The following is a 15016-nucleotide window of genomic DNA, read 5'->3' as shown; positions in this document are numbered from 1 at the left end:
TCTATCCACTGCATCACCTAGCCACCCCCTCTCCCCACTCTTATAAATTAAAACCCTTAAACACGAAAGACTTCAGAATTAGGGGTATCTTTATATGACAATATACCTTTTTTTTTGCAGAAAAGCGAGGTTTCATTTTCTATTAAACCTATGGCTCTCCTAATTGTCTCTTAACTCTTGTATTAATACACATATGAATATTTTCCCTATTTATCTTCCTCAACTGGGTTGCCATTTTTAGCACTGTTTAGCATTATCATCATCATCATCCTCATCATTATTATTATTATTATTTTACCAATACCTTTCTCCTAAGGTGACACTATCTATGCTATCAAATGAGCCCCCCAAAAATAGTGATTAAAAACAGAGAGCTCAGAAAGTTGAGGTGTAAGAGTGAACCAAAGGTACAATAATGAACCAATTCTCACACTATTTTCTTCTGCCCTCTTTTATTAGGAGGCAGTGTGGTGCTACAGAAATAATGCTGAAAAAAACCCCAAGAAAACAAAAAAAAAATATCACAGAATTTGAATGGTTACAATTTTCACTTTTTAAAAAAACTTCTCATGCTTTTCCTTCCTATCCTATGGCTTTTCTTTCTTTTCCCTTAGTCCTAATTCCCCATTCACAAAATGCCTATAATGTAAACATGTTAAACACAAATGTATATGCACAACTTTTTATCATACTGTTCACTGCTGAGGGGAAGGGGATAAGAAGGGAAGGTGGTAGAAAAATGTGTAACTTACAAATATGTATATGGATGAATGTTGAAAATCTTTCATATCATGTAATTGGAAAAAGAAAATAAAATTTCAATATAAAAAGAAATAATACTAGAACTTGGAGAGTGGATCTTCTTTTCACAGGACTTGAGTTTGAATGCTTATTCTTTCCTCATGCTACCTATGTGAACTTGAACAAAATCAGTTAGTTCATCTGGTCATTCAATGGAGTTGAATTCTTGGAAGCCCAAAGATCTAATTGTAAAACCAAGATCCTATGATTCTCCCTAGTCTGCTAGCAAAGATCAACCTTTGCATAAAAGACAGTCAATTGGAAAATAAATAGCCTTCACTGTCTACCCTTTCTAAGCAATGGAATTGCTGAAATTTATAGTTTGGCATTCAAAAATCTCCACAATCTGGCTCACATCTACTTCATCAGTCTTAATAAATATTTCACTTTGAAATTTCATTTTCTATCCGTTTCTGGCAAAAGGATCATTTCCTGCATGGGCTATCCCATCTTTCACCTCTGAACTCATGTAAAAGTGGTCCCCAATGTTCTGAATGCATTCCCTCCTCTCTTAGACCTTATAACATCTCTTAACTTACTTCCAAACACAGGTGAGACAATACTTCTTTTAGGACTTTCCTTCTCCTCTTAGCTATTGTCACTCTCTCCCTCTTGAATTCCTCTTATATTATCTCATATGATGTAGACCCTCAGTAAGCTCCTAGAGAACAAGTACTGACTTCTTATTTAAATTTCTTTCTATCTTTCTTAAAAATGGTAGTATGGTTTTTCTTATTTTGTTTAGAATGAGAAAGGAGAAGCATTTATTACTTGAAGTGTTATTAGAATGCTGACTCAGGAATAATTAACAGCCTTTATCTGGTTTCTACACTGTCCCACATTGTCTCCATTATTCTATATAGGCTATGGGGCACAGTAGCACCTCACACTCTATTATGAACTTTCTTTATACTTCCCACTGATAGAAGAAAATCTGGAAATATGCAAGAGGAAAGAGATTAGTTTAATATCAGAGTAAACTTGATGATAGCAGCTGGAAGACATGATAAATTCAAAGCAAAATCATTTTCTGAAATGTAATGGTAAGAAAAATGGCAATAAATATTTACTCTATAGACCTAGGGCATACTTGTCCACACATACACACCATCAAATGGAAGACTGGAAACACTTAGGGAACACACATAGAAAGGCACTCAAGAAACCTACACTTATTGACCCAGGCATTAAAGGCACAGAGCTCATGTATCCTATCTGATAGGGTTGCTGGTGTTTTCCAATGATATTTGCAAAAAGTTCTCTCCACCAGGCATTATTCTTCTGGATACTGCCCCTCTGAGTGTACAGTCTACCAGATGGTGTAACAGTGAATGCACAACCTCTCTTGGACCTCTAATTTCAGAAGTTGCTTCACTGGATGCTACTACAGCAGATAGTGTTCTACGCTTAGATGTGAGCCTTTTTGGCACATGTTAGTGGAGTTTTTCTGTGCTTCCAGATTCTGGATTCACTAGAGCTGTTGACTAAAATATTATATCTTTAAAAGCTCTTGAAAAAATATCATCCCCCTTTCAATTCAAAAATAGAAAAATCAAAAATCTTTCTTAGACTTATCCTTTATAGAGTTAACTATATCATTCCCTTTAGGCCCTTTAGGTTCTTGGCTGGGGGACCATTCATCGCCAAGAGTTGATTCTAAATTCCTAGGTAAAGACATCGGTAATGTCAGAGAGAAGTCTTCTCTCTTTTGAAACAACTCCAAGATTCATTGAGCATAGATCTTGCTGTAGTTTAAAATGAACATTCCATAGATCTCATGATTATAACCTCCATAGACAAGACTATACCTGGTTCTCATCTTCATGAATGATTGCTCTCTCTCAATTCTACCAATCACTTTGTGATTTCAGGATCCCCAATTTCTCACCTCCAATGTATTTCTCTTCCCCACAGAGTTGAGTAGGCATGACACAGAGACAAATCTAAGCTTTTGGGAGCAAGGTTTTTTTCTTTCTCTTCTCTCTGACTAGTCACATTCTTGCCATTTCCTATATAAATATGGTCTTTTAAAGTCCAAAGATGTTTTGAACTTAGACTTAAAACTCTTTTACTTCCTGACTTTTCTTGTGTGGAAAAGGGGAGAGTGTGCCTCTAGTTTTGGATGCTTTTTTCATTAACAGCTGCCTTTGCTATATCTGCTTGTTAAGTACCCCCTTCTAAAGCTAATTAATTCTGTCTAATTCTTCTTAAGCCAGAATACAACATAGGAGAGTTTGCAAGTGATAGTACTAGGGAAAAAAAGGTAACCCAACCACTTAGAATTACCTCGAGGACTCTGAAGGAAACAGTATTTCAGCTACTGTCTGTTGCTCCAGCATATCAGTGTATGTTGGTATTGGGAACATGAGACTGGAGAGTGTGCTGTACTTCATTACCTGCCTAGATAGAGCAACTAATATATCATTCACTCAGTTCTCCAAAATTCTTTTTCGTTTTCTATTTGTCCATACCCTTGAGTACTTGCACTGAGATGCCTAGTTCCATGATAAATACTTGAAGCCTGTGATTAGAAGCCAGCCACAGACAAGTAGTAAATTGGTGGTCTGTGGTAAATCCTACAGAAGTGAGACCTATTAACAAATAGTTTTAAGGTCTTACAGTAGAATATTTTGTTCCATATAGTTCTGAATTTCTACATTTCAGTCATTATACACCATTTTCCCCTGGTCCAGCATCATATTATTGTCTTTCCTTGCAAGGTTCTCTATTTTCTTGATCAAATGAGATCATATTTGAAAAGTTTAACAAAGAAGTTCATGATAAATGCTTGTTCTTGTTGATATTCTTGGAAACAAAGTCAGCACAATAAAATAGAAAGAACACTGGATGGGAGTCAGAAAATGTAGGTCCTATTTCTCTTTAATATATGTGTGTGTGGTGACCTTGGGGCACACACTGAAATTTGTAGGGTTACTAATTCCTTATCTTTTGGAGAGAAGGGATACTGGACTAGAATTAAATCTATCTACTACCATAAATATTAGTTTGGGAGATACAATTTTCAGGTTCAAGCTAGACTTCTTGATTACTGTTCTTTATTAAGGGAAGCAAAACATTAAGTTTATATCCAAGGCTTTACTCCCTTATCTCCAAATACCAGGTCTACAATGAACACCACACACACACACACACACACACACAGACACACACAGTAAATAGTAATAAAACATACTTAACCAAACCGATAATAAGATAGAAATCAGACAAAGTATGCATAGGAGATTATTATACCAGACAATGCAGAGTGAAGGAATTCTCCCATTGGGAGTGAGGGGGAAGAAAGAGATAGAGACAGAGACAGAAACAGAGACAGAGACAGAGACAGAGAAGCATTGAAGAAAGAAGTGAAAAATTCAGAGCCAGGCATTGTATTTCTTTGATAATTCCTCTCAGTCTCCCAATACAGGCCCAAGGCATTGATACTCATCATTGAAGAAAGAATCTTCTGCCAATGGCCTTAAGGACTCAGGTTATATATTAGTTACCCTAGTGAGAGTAAGAAACCATTATAGTAGATTGACTAAAGAAGTTATATGGTTAGATCTGCACTGAAAGAACATTATTTTGGCAGCAGTGTATAGGATAGACTTGGAATAGTAAAAGATTTGATATTCAAATATTTTTCTGTATATAAGTAGTCAGAATTTGATCTATTTGACTTCAGAATTTCCTTACTTACTTTTTATTTCAGAGATATTCTTATATTTCCCACCTTTGCATCTTGGGCCAGCATTTTTTCATGATTTATTTATTTATTGATTGATTTTCACATTACTACAATAATCTTGTTGTGAAAGTAGACATAATCCCCCCTTCCCCCACAAAGATATAGAAACCTCAAGAAAAATAAAGTGAGTTGGGGGGAAAAGTGTACTTCAGTCTGTATTCAGATTCTATTGGTTCTGTCTCTGGAATAGGTTGTATTCTTTATCATAAGTCCATCAGAGAAGTTGCTTCAATATTTTTTTTCTTATAGTTGTAATTGTATTTCACTCCATTCTATTCCCACTCCCCTTTATTCTGTTCTCTCTCTCTTCTTTCACCCTGTCCCTCCTCAAAAGTATATTGTATCTGACTACCCTCTCCCACAATCTTCCCTCTCTTCTTTCACCTATACCCTCTCCCCTCCCACGTCCCCTTTCTCTCATCCCTTTGCTCTCCTTTTTCCTCTAGGGTGAGATAGATATCTATACCCTATTAAGTGTGTATGTTATTTCCTCTCTAAGCCACTTCCTATGAGAATGAAGGTTCACTCATCCCCCCCCCCCCATCTTCCTCCTTCTACTCCATTACAAAAACTTTTTATTGACTCTTTTACATGAACTGTCTTAACCCATTCTACCTCTCCTTTCCCTTTCTCCCAGTGTATTCCTTTTTCGCCCATTGACTCCATCTTTATAATATATTATAATTTTATATTCAACTCCCTCCTATGCCTTCTTTATATATGCCCCTTCTAACTGCTCTAATAAGTGAGAAGGTTCATATGAGTTATTTTCTTCCCCTGCATGATTACATACAGTTCAACATCATTAAATTTGGACCAGAATTTAATGATTGATCAATATACTCCAATCCCAAACTGTTCATTTTTTGCTATTCATTCATTTTAATTGCACCTAATTCTTTGTGGCAAAAATACTGGATGAATTTCCATTTCCTTCTCCAAACTGTTCATAGAATCATATATTCATAGCTAGAATGAACTTGGTAGGTCATCTAGTTCAGAGCTTCATTTTACAGATAAGGAAACTGGACATAGAAATGTTAATTCAGAACCAGACCTTCTGACTTAAAATCTTGTACTTTTTCCATTCCTGTTCTTAGTTAAATTAACTTAGGAAATAATCTACAGTGGTTTAAAGATGAGAGCAGTAATTTCTCCTCAGAGAAGAAAGAAATGAGTCTGTCCTTGGTTCCCTGCTCTGTATATACTTTCCCCCTTTGTAAATGCATTCATTCCTATACCTGATCAGTCTCGTATGATCTTGGAATGAGTTGGAAGCAGCCAGGATTGGCTTCTGAATTAAATTTCCTTGTATTTGCCCCTCTGAAATATTCAAATGCAACAAATTCTTGCTTTATGTATTGTTTTGTTGGTTTTTGAGTCTTAAGAAAATGATGTAGAAAATGTTAAGTAATGCAGATTAAAACTAAAAGTGTGTCCAGAATCCTCTTCCTTCTCCTCTTCTTCCTTTTCTGTCTTCCTCTTTTCTTCCTCCTCCTCCTCCAACTCCTCCTTCTCTTCTCTTCCTCCTCCTTCTTTCTTTCTTCTTCTTTTCAGTGTTAGACATTTTTGTAGACATTTCCATTAACAAATTTCTATTTAAAGCCCTGGAATAACTCTTGATTTCCAAACCTATTTCTCCAATTGTATCTTATTTCCTTCTTAGAATTAGGCTTAATGTTGTAGAATGAATGGACAAAAGTCTAGGGAAAATAAATGAAAAATATTTTATTAAATTTCTTCTATTTTATTAAATGCCACAAATATTATGTCTTGATTTTCTTCACTATGACTATGTAATCAAGGGAACCTGTGCCTCTGGAAACTTTCAGGGGCACAAATGCTTCTTTAATTTGCACAGAATTTCTGCCTCCTGAGAAGAGTTGGTCTGGAGAGGAGAGGTTGACTAGCTTGGAGACATCTTTGAATACATGTTTCTATTGGAAGAATAAATGATTGAATGAGCAATCTTAAAAATATATTGCCAAAGAATTTCATACTTCCCTATCAAACAAGATCTCAGAAAGAGTAACAGAGAAAACTGTACAGGCTAATAGATAAACTAACACCAAAATGATTTACTCAAGAGAAAATGTTTATGTTGGAAAATACAAGGCCATAAACCCTTTTTATACCACTAGTTAAATGCCAAAGGGAGTGCTATACTGTTCTTCTTAAAATATTTAAAAACAAATAAACACAAGGCTTTTATTAAATTTTTATTCTCTTTCTAGCACTGAACTATGCATTTAAAATTTAAAAAACTACATAGACCCTGCCTTCAATGGGCTTACATGTTGTTAAAGGGGTGTAGTAGAGGGGTGATGGACAGGAGAGTCAGGAACTGATCTGCAGAAACATACCCCAGGACTGAAATTGCATGGTGGTATGATCTCTGACTCTTTTATGTTAGTTAGTTGAAGGTCTTAGAAAAGGGTCACTCTAGAATTTGTTCTTTTTTGAGAACAAAGGATTAAAAAAAACATTTTCCTGAGACCCATAGTTAATAAAAACATGCTGGTCAAAGAAAACAAACAAAAAACAATCCCCCAAAACCAATAATGAAGCATCTAATGAACTATCTTTTTTTTTTCTTTTTTTATAACAAGGATATTATTTGTAGGGTTTTAGTGAACCATTGCTGGAGCTGTCTATTGCATGAGATACCGATTTGTGTTTAACTAGTAGTATAAATACTGTTTATGGTCCTCTATATCTTTCCAACATAAACATTATCTCTTGAATAAATCACTTTATTGTTAGTTGATCTATCACCAGGAACAGGTTTCTTTTTTACATTTCCTATGCCCTGAATTGTTGGTAGGTTTACATATCATTGGCAAGAGTATTTTAAGTTTTTCTCATACATTCCTAATGAACATAAACCCTCTTCCCTGCCTTTGCATTTCACAAAGTTTAGAATAATATTTGTTGTCATTTAGTTGTTTACATCTCTTCATTTCCTCATTTGTGGTTTCCTTGGTAAAGTTACTCGAGTGGCTTGTCATTTCTCTCTCTCCAGATCATTTTACAGAGGAGGAAACTGAGGTAAAAGGGTAAAGTGACTTGCCTAGGGTCACCCAGCTAGTGGCTGGGGCCAGATTGCAACTCATTAAGATCAGTCTTCCTGACTCCCATTGTATTCACCACCTAGTTACCCCTTAGAATATACTGTTCCATAATTATATAATTTATAGAGGTAGAAAGGGCTAATTTAGAAGCTAATTAGTCTGGTGGCTAGGTGGCGCAGTGGATAGAGCACCAGCACCAGCCTTGGAGTCAGGAGTTCAAATCTGACCTCAGACACTTAATAATTACCTAGCTGTGTGGTCTTGGGCAAGCCACTTAACTCCATTTGCATTGCAAAAACATAAAAAAAAGTTAATTAGTCCAACTCCCTTAGTTTACATATGAAACAACTGAGATCTACAGTGGTACCCCAGTATCTTAAAGGTGAAAAGAAATTTTAAAAAGAGATGAATAAAAGAAAGTGTCAGAAAGTGGCAGGCTAGGGGTATCTAGGAGACTCAGTAGATAGGGTACCACTCTTGGGGGGGGCGGAAAGGACCTGAGTTCAAAAATTATTTCAGGCACTTGATACTTAATGTGTGACTTTGGGTAAGTCACAACCCTATTGCCCACAAAAACCAAACAAAACCAAAAAAAGTGAAAGTGACAGGCTAGGGACATGAACCTTAACCTTCTGGTTCTAAATTCTATTTGCTTCTCCTAAGTAATTTGGGCAACTCAGCTGTCAAAATCCTGAAAGAGTAGGGCTGTTTCTTTTAAATGCTGTTTTTCATCTAGCATAGTGGTCTACATATAGCAAGTATTTAATATATATTTATTGAATCATATAAACTGGAAAAATTGAATAGGTGATTTCATTGCTTTAGGGAACATTTGGTTGTGCTGTAATTTAGTGTCTCAGGTGATGCAGTAGATAGAGTACCAGCCTTGGAGTCAGTTCAAATCTGACCTCAGACGCTTGCTACTTACTTGCTGTAGGATCTTAACCCCTTTGCTTTGTAAAAATAAATAAATAAATAAATAAATAAAAATAAAATTGTAGACTTAGAGAGTGATCTTGAGCAGTGAGGTAAAATGACTTATTTTACCCAAGATCATACTGCCAGTATATTTTGGAGGTAGGACAGCTCTCTCTATCCATTCTACCACATTGTTTCTCAATGTATTCAATTATAAATAAGGAAAATAAAATATATTAAGGAAAATAAGATGGAATTGGTCATTTTTTCCTTCCCAATATTTATAAGTCTCCTTTATCTTTCAGGTTCTTGAAGGATTCTGGGAACTCAGAATTATTCAGAAACATTAATCTGTAGACTGTGGAACAAAAATAGTAAGTTTCTACTTTTTGCTAAGAGTTTCAAAACTCTTGTGTTGAATAATCTAGCTCCAGTCTTCATGGCAAGGCTCTAGCCATCTTCCATTTTGTGATATATACTCCCTTCCCACCCTTATCTATTGAAGTTTCTTATTTCTGTCAAATTTTAGCTTCTTCATAAGGACTTTCCTTATCCAGCTACCCACCCAAATTAATATATTGTATTCATTTATGTACACACACACACACACACACACACACACACACACACACACAAGTTTTAGAATTTTTTTCCCACAATAGAAGAATATTCCTTGAGGACAGGAACTGTTTTTTTTTTATATTTGCAGTGCCCTGCACTGAACTTGACATATGGTAAGTTCTAACTAAATAATATTGGTTGATTATTAAATTATGATATCTGAATAAATGTGTTACGCTTAAGGGTATTTTTAGGAGAGTTCATAAATGAGGACTGTATATTTTGGTAATATAGGCATTTCCCAGATGTGTTATTGATATAGTTTTATGTTTTCTGTCTTTCTACAGTAGATCTAGAGCACCATCTAGACTGCATATGTATTTGTTTTGTTTTCCTTTGAGAGTTTAGAATGTGGCTTGATTGACAGTGTTTAAAACAATCAGTAAAGAAAATCACCTCATAGCTATTTTAGATAAGAAAGACCAATTTGAAAAAGATTGATGTCAGACAGTTCTTCAAGCTCATCTCGAAAATTAGTAAAATCACTTAAATAAATGTAGTTTTATTGAGAAATTTTACAATAGAAGATTATCTCATGTAACAAAACTTTGAGCTTAGAATCAAAGAGGTCTGTGTTCAAATCCCATCTTGGATACTTGCTGAAGGTGTTACTTTGGGCAAGTCACATCACCTCTCTGGGCCTCAGTTTTCTCATTTGCAAAATGAGGAGATCTGGACTCTACAGCTTCTAATGGTCCTGCCAGTTCTAAGTCTATGATTCTGTTCAATAGTGGGATAACTTAAAGATATTTATTCTATTTCTCATAAGTATATCAATTTTTCATTATCATTTTTCTAAAGTAAATTTATAATCTAAAGAATACAGGTACTCTTTGCAACTACATAGATAACAGCCTTTCTATCCTATTTGATCCATACATTTGATTCTCATCTATTACCTTTAGTATAACTTTCCATAGAGGATCCCCTGAATGCCACCTTTTATTTCTAATAGTAACTTGAAGAGTAGTCCAGTAATCAATATGTTTATCTATTGTCTTACTCTCTACATTAATGATCATTTCTTTCCCCCTTTACATTCATATCCACATATCTGTCTCTCTATCATTCTCACTTTATCCCTTTATCACTCTGTCTATTTACTTTCTCTATTGTCTGCCTCCTATCTCTGTTGACTATAATTTATCTATCCTCCTAAAGCCATTTCCAACATGCAAGTCATCATTAGCAATTTTGCTACCTTCCAAATATCAATTTATTGTCCTTTCAGTTACTTGCAACTTCAATTTTCTTAAAGATGTAGTGAGTCAATAATTTCTCCCTGAAAAATGTTTGTCTGACCTTCAATTATAAAGTTATATTACATTTTAACCATATTTCCCCAGATTATCAAAAAGGAGAATTTGACATTGAAATATTTATTATTCTTTATCAAAATCCTGGCAATTTACTTTAGCTATTGATTAAACATCTTAGGTCAAATAGCAACTGAATTTAGTATACTTGGGTTTTTTAAATTAGAGGTTGAACTATGCAGACTATCCTTTAAATTTTAACACATGTTGAAGATTGAATAAAATCTATAATCAAAGTCATCACTAGAAATCTGTGGTGACCTGGAAGTGATGCTGAGTTCTCAGTGAAGAAGTGATAACAAACCTGGAAAGAAGTAGAGGATTAGCAAAAGACCACTTTTTTTGTGTGTGTGATTTTTGTTCAGTCTTCAAAGTTCAAAGGTCTTCTGGATTTAAATTGAATGTTATTTTTTAAAACTAACTTTTGCTTAACAAGGTATCTAAACTAGACAGATTAGGGATTAAGTTTTGGAGCACATGATAATTGTCAGAGAAAGGAGAACCTACAGCTTTCAAATGACAAGACCCTTAAATTATTGACATATTTTAGCTATTTTATTAGGGAAAAATATAATTATCCTCATAGAGGACATTGCTTTCCTATATGTTGCTTTGTGAATCATAGACTTAGATCCAGAAGAGGCCTTAGAGTTTATCAAATCCAAACTCTTCATTTCACAAAGATAATGGAATTATAAGGATGAGTTGAACATCTATCACTTTTATTATGTTACCCAGTTATTTGAAAAAATCCCTATTTTTAAATCTCCATATTTCCAATTCTCTATCTAGTTATTTTGGTCACAAAGATAATTTTAACTGTAGGTTTCTAGAGAAAGTTCTTAAGTTAATATATTATTAGGTGGAAGGGTATAAACCTTTCATTCCTTTGATCTTTAATGTCAAGAAGAAAAAGTATCTATACTAATTAGCCTTGGTTATGCAATATGTTGCTAGTCCCCAGTAAATATATAAATGGTCAGGTTTTGGGAGAGGCAATGTTGAAGCACAAGTGTTTTCTTTTGTCCAGGTTATTTATAGCTTCAGAATGTGCCAGATACTTAAAATTGTTTTCTTGATGTGTTTGTGCATGGCTATCTCCTCATGGAGACCTTCCTCAACAGTCCCCCCCCCCAAAAAAAAAATCTGTCATTAAAATAAAAAAGTAGAGTTAAGCAAAGCAAACTAACAAAATATCCATTTCTGACAAGTCAGTCCAAATATTGTTTGTCATCTCTCTGCCAAGAGGAGGGCCTATGTTTCAACATAGGCCCTCTGAAGTTTGAATTATTCATTATCTATCAAGAGCTAGTTTGATGTTGTGAAAAGAAAATTAGACTTGGAATAGGGAAGGTGTGAGTTAAATTCACACCTTCCCTATTCCAAGTCTAATTTTCTAATTTCTAACTGTGTGACCTTGATCAAGTGCCTTAACTTTCTGAGCCTGAGTTTCCTCAGGGCAATGAATAAAGGAGGGAGGGGTGGCAGGAGAACATGACTCCTAAGGTTCCTTTCAGTTTTAAACCTGTGATTACCTTTATAGTTAGGCAGGTAGGTGGGTAGAGGATTCCTGGAAAGTAATTTTACTTTCCTTTGGTTCTGGATTTAATAAAATATCAAATAGCTGTATAGTTATTGCACATAGGTAACCCAACTCATCTTACTGTTTAGGTGGGAGAGAAGAGGTTAGAAAGAGAGGGAGAAAATTTAGAACTCACAATTTATTTATCATTTATCTATCTATCTATCTATCTATCTATCTATCTATCTATCTATCTATCTGTCTGTCTGTCTATTCATTCATTCCTTCATTTATTTATCTATTTGTTTGTTTGTTTATTTGTTTATTTATTAAGATTTTTGCAAGGAATGGGGTTAAATGGCTTGCCCAAGGCCACATGGCTATGTAATTATTAAGTGTCTGAGACCAGATTTGAACTCAGGTACTCCTGACTCCAGGGCCGGTATTCTATCCATTGTGCCACCTAGTTGCCTCTAGAACTCACAATTTAAAAAAATAAATTGCATTTACATGTAATTGGGAAAAAATTAAAATATTATTTTAAAAAACCACACCCAAATCACTACTCTTGCCTCCCATTAGAATTCCTCTTCTAAGTCATACTTCATTTGGAACTCTTCCTTCATAGTATTTAATTTCATATGGAAGATGATCAGTGGGATTATCTGATCTCTGGGTACATGTGTTGGAATAATGCCTGCAAATGCAAAAGCCCCTGTTTTCCCTTTTCCCCAGAACCTTGCTCAAGTGCTTCCTTCTATAGGAAATATTTGCTAATCCCCCCCCACAAAAGATACCTTAACTTTATTCTATATGTTCTCATATTGCATGTTGTGTCTCATGGTAATTCTTGGAGGAAAAAAACTATTTTATAGTTTTGTCTCCCTTTTCCCAGTGCCTGGTGCATTCATCTCTAATGAATTTTTGTTGATCAATTGTTTGAGACTCTTAACTCTGCTGAATTTGACTAGTGATTTTGTGTATGTGTGTGTGTAGGCCTAAACTTATTATATTTTTCCATTAATTGTTATACAATAAATCATGGTCAACTTTGAGAAATGAACTTGTGACACATAGTGTTAAACAGTTTAAAAAGAGACTTAGAGGACAATAAAGTAAATTTAATCAGAAAATTAGAGAATAGAAAATAGGGAAGGGTGTATTATTTGCTGATGGCTCACTCAGGGAAAACAATGTTTAAATTGGGCATAGTTGCCTTATAAATTTGGAGCAGGTGAAGGTGTGCATAAGTGCATATGCAACCTTAGTCTAAATGTAGGATGATGAAAAAATAAACCTTAGGGAAATTAAATAGTGCAACTAAAGGAAATACCACATATAGTAGGTTGAAAGTGACTAAAGCTTTCATGGCTGTGATTTATGATGCCTCTGTGGTTCCTATGATGATTTATAAAAGCATATTTATCTTTTCTATTTGGTCATCTGTATTCCTTCACATTTGAAGATATCTCTTCTTCAGAATCTTTCATTCTCTAAGGCTAGGAAATGATAAGCAAGCACAACCAACTACCCTTTTCTCCTTTTCTAAGATTCTTGGTCTGGGAAAAAAATTAAGACTTCAATTTGCTAATAAAAACTACCATGATGTAATGCATCTTTGTCAAATAATAACCATTTTCTCAAGATTTAAAAAGTTTTGTTTTCTAATCTCATCAGCATCATTTATTGTAAGGAGACTGGAATTGTAGAGATCTCAGCTCTGGTACTCCTATGCCACTAAATAGTTTTGTGACCTTAGACAAATGATTTTCCTCAGCAGGGTCTCTAGTTTCTTCATCTGTGAAATTAAGGAGTTGTACTAAATGACTTCTAATGTCCTTTCCAATTATAATTTCTATAGTAAGAGGAGCTGAATCCCTTTAATTTAAGTGGGCGAGTGGGGACTAAAAAAACTCAACCAAATAGTACCCAAAGGTTTCTCACCCTTTCTGCCTTCTGGTTTTTGATTGGGTGATATTATTTCCCTGGTCCATCTAGGTGGTTCTATGGATAGAGGGCCAAACCTGGAGTCAGAAAATCTCATCTTCCTGAGTTCAAATTTGACTTCAGATACTTATTAGTTGTGTGACCCTGGGAAAGTTACTTAACCCTATTTGTCTCAGTTTCTTCATCTGTAAAATGACTTGGGGAAGTAAAAGGCAAACTACTATAATATCTTTGTTAAGAAAATCCCAAATGGGTCATGAAGAGTCAGAGATGAATGAAAAACAATTGATCCTCCCTCTCCTTTTTCTGAGTAACAGCTTTCATACTTAATTGATGGCACCAACAATGAGATATAAGTGAAGATGCTGTTTGTGGCATCTTCATTTTATTTTTCTAAAGGTGATACAACTTTTCAAAAATTTTAATTTGAACAAAGTAAATACTCATTTGAGGTATGAATCAATATTGCCACACTATCACTAGTCACCTACCTATTCATAATTCTTCTTCATTTCAGATTCTTCATCAAGGGTTGTACTTTATGGTTACTTTTCCTTTAAAGAGAACCCAAATTGCATAATTAGGGGTTTATAATGTATTGGGGTATTACTGTGCACACACATTTAAGTCACTTGAAAGTCCTGAGAAGCTTATAACAAAACAAAAAGTTTGTTGCTGTGTGAAACTTTGAGAGATCTAAGATGTAAGTATGAAAGATATTTTATGGTTTTGATTTACTATCTTTCAACTACATTATATAAAATTCAGCAGGATTTTCCACCATCATTAGGGGAATCAATGTTTTTCCTGCAGTAAATCACAAATACCAGAGCAACATGAGGTCTATAATTGACAGGTAACTGCTGATAAATAGTGTTCATTATTTTTCTAGTAGGGCAAACTGGAAAATCAGTGCCCATCATATTTACTTGGAAAATATGTTCTTAGCATTACAAACTATATCTAGTCTCCAAATGTTAGGATTAAATTTGGGAGGTTTTTCTGTTTTTGAAGAACTGAAGTGCACAGGTGTGGGACTATCATCTTAAGAACACTAACTTGAGGTCTCATT

General features: G+C 34.7%; 1 long non-coding RNA gene across 13 annotated transcripts in view; it reads left to right on the top strand.

Annotated features, from left to right (window-relative positions):
• Nucleotides 1-15016, top strand: part of LOC141502231 (uncharacterized) — a 481284-nt gene that overhangs the window by 412826 nt on the left and 53442 nt on the right. For 12 of the 13 annotated variants that reach the window (XR_012472465.1, XR_012472464.1, XR_012472457.1 and 9 more), the window contains one exon: nucleotides 8844-8912. The exons of the other annotated variant lie outside the window; for it this stretch is intronic. This is a non-coding gene — a long non-coding RNA (uncharacterized LOC141502231). The remainder of the gene's footprint in view (nucleotides 1-8843; nucleotides 8913-15016) is intronic. 13 annotated transcript variants of the gene reach the window in all.

Source organism: Macrotis lagotis, chromosome X (genome assembly GCF_037893015.1).
Source record: "Macrotis lagotis isolate mMagLag1 chromosome X, bilby.v1.9.chrom.fasta, whole genome shotgun sequence".
In the NCBI taxonomy this organism is placed as follows: domain Eukaryota; kingdom Metazoa; phylum Chordata; class Mammalia; order Peramelemorphia; family Peramelidae; genus Macrotis; species Macrotis lagotis.
The sequence above is the reverse complement of the archived record's forward strand: the minus strand, read 5'-3'. Positions and strand labels throughout refer to the sequence as shown.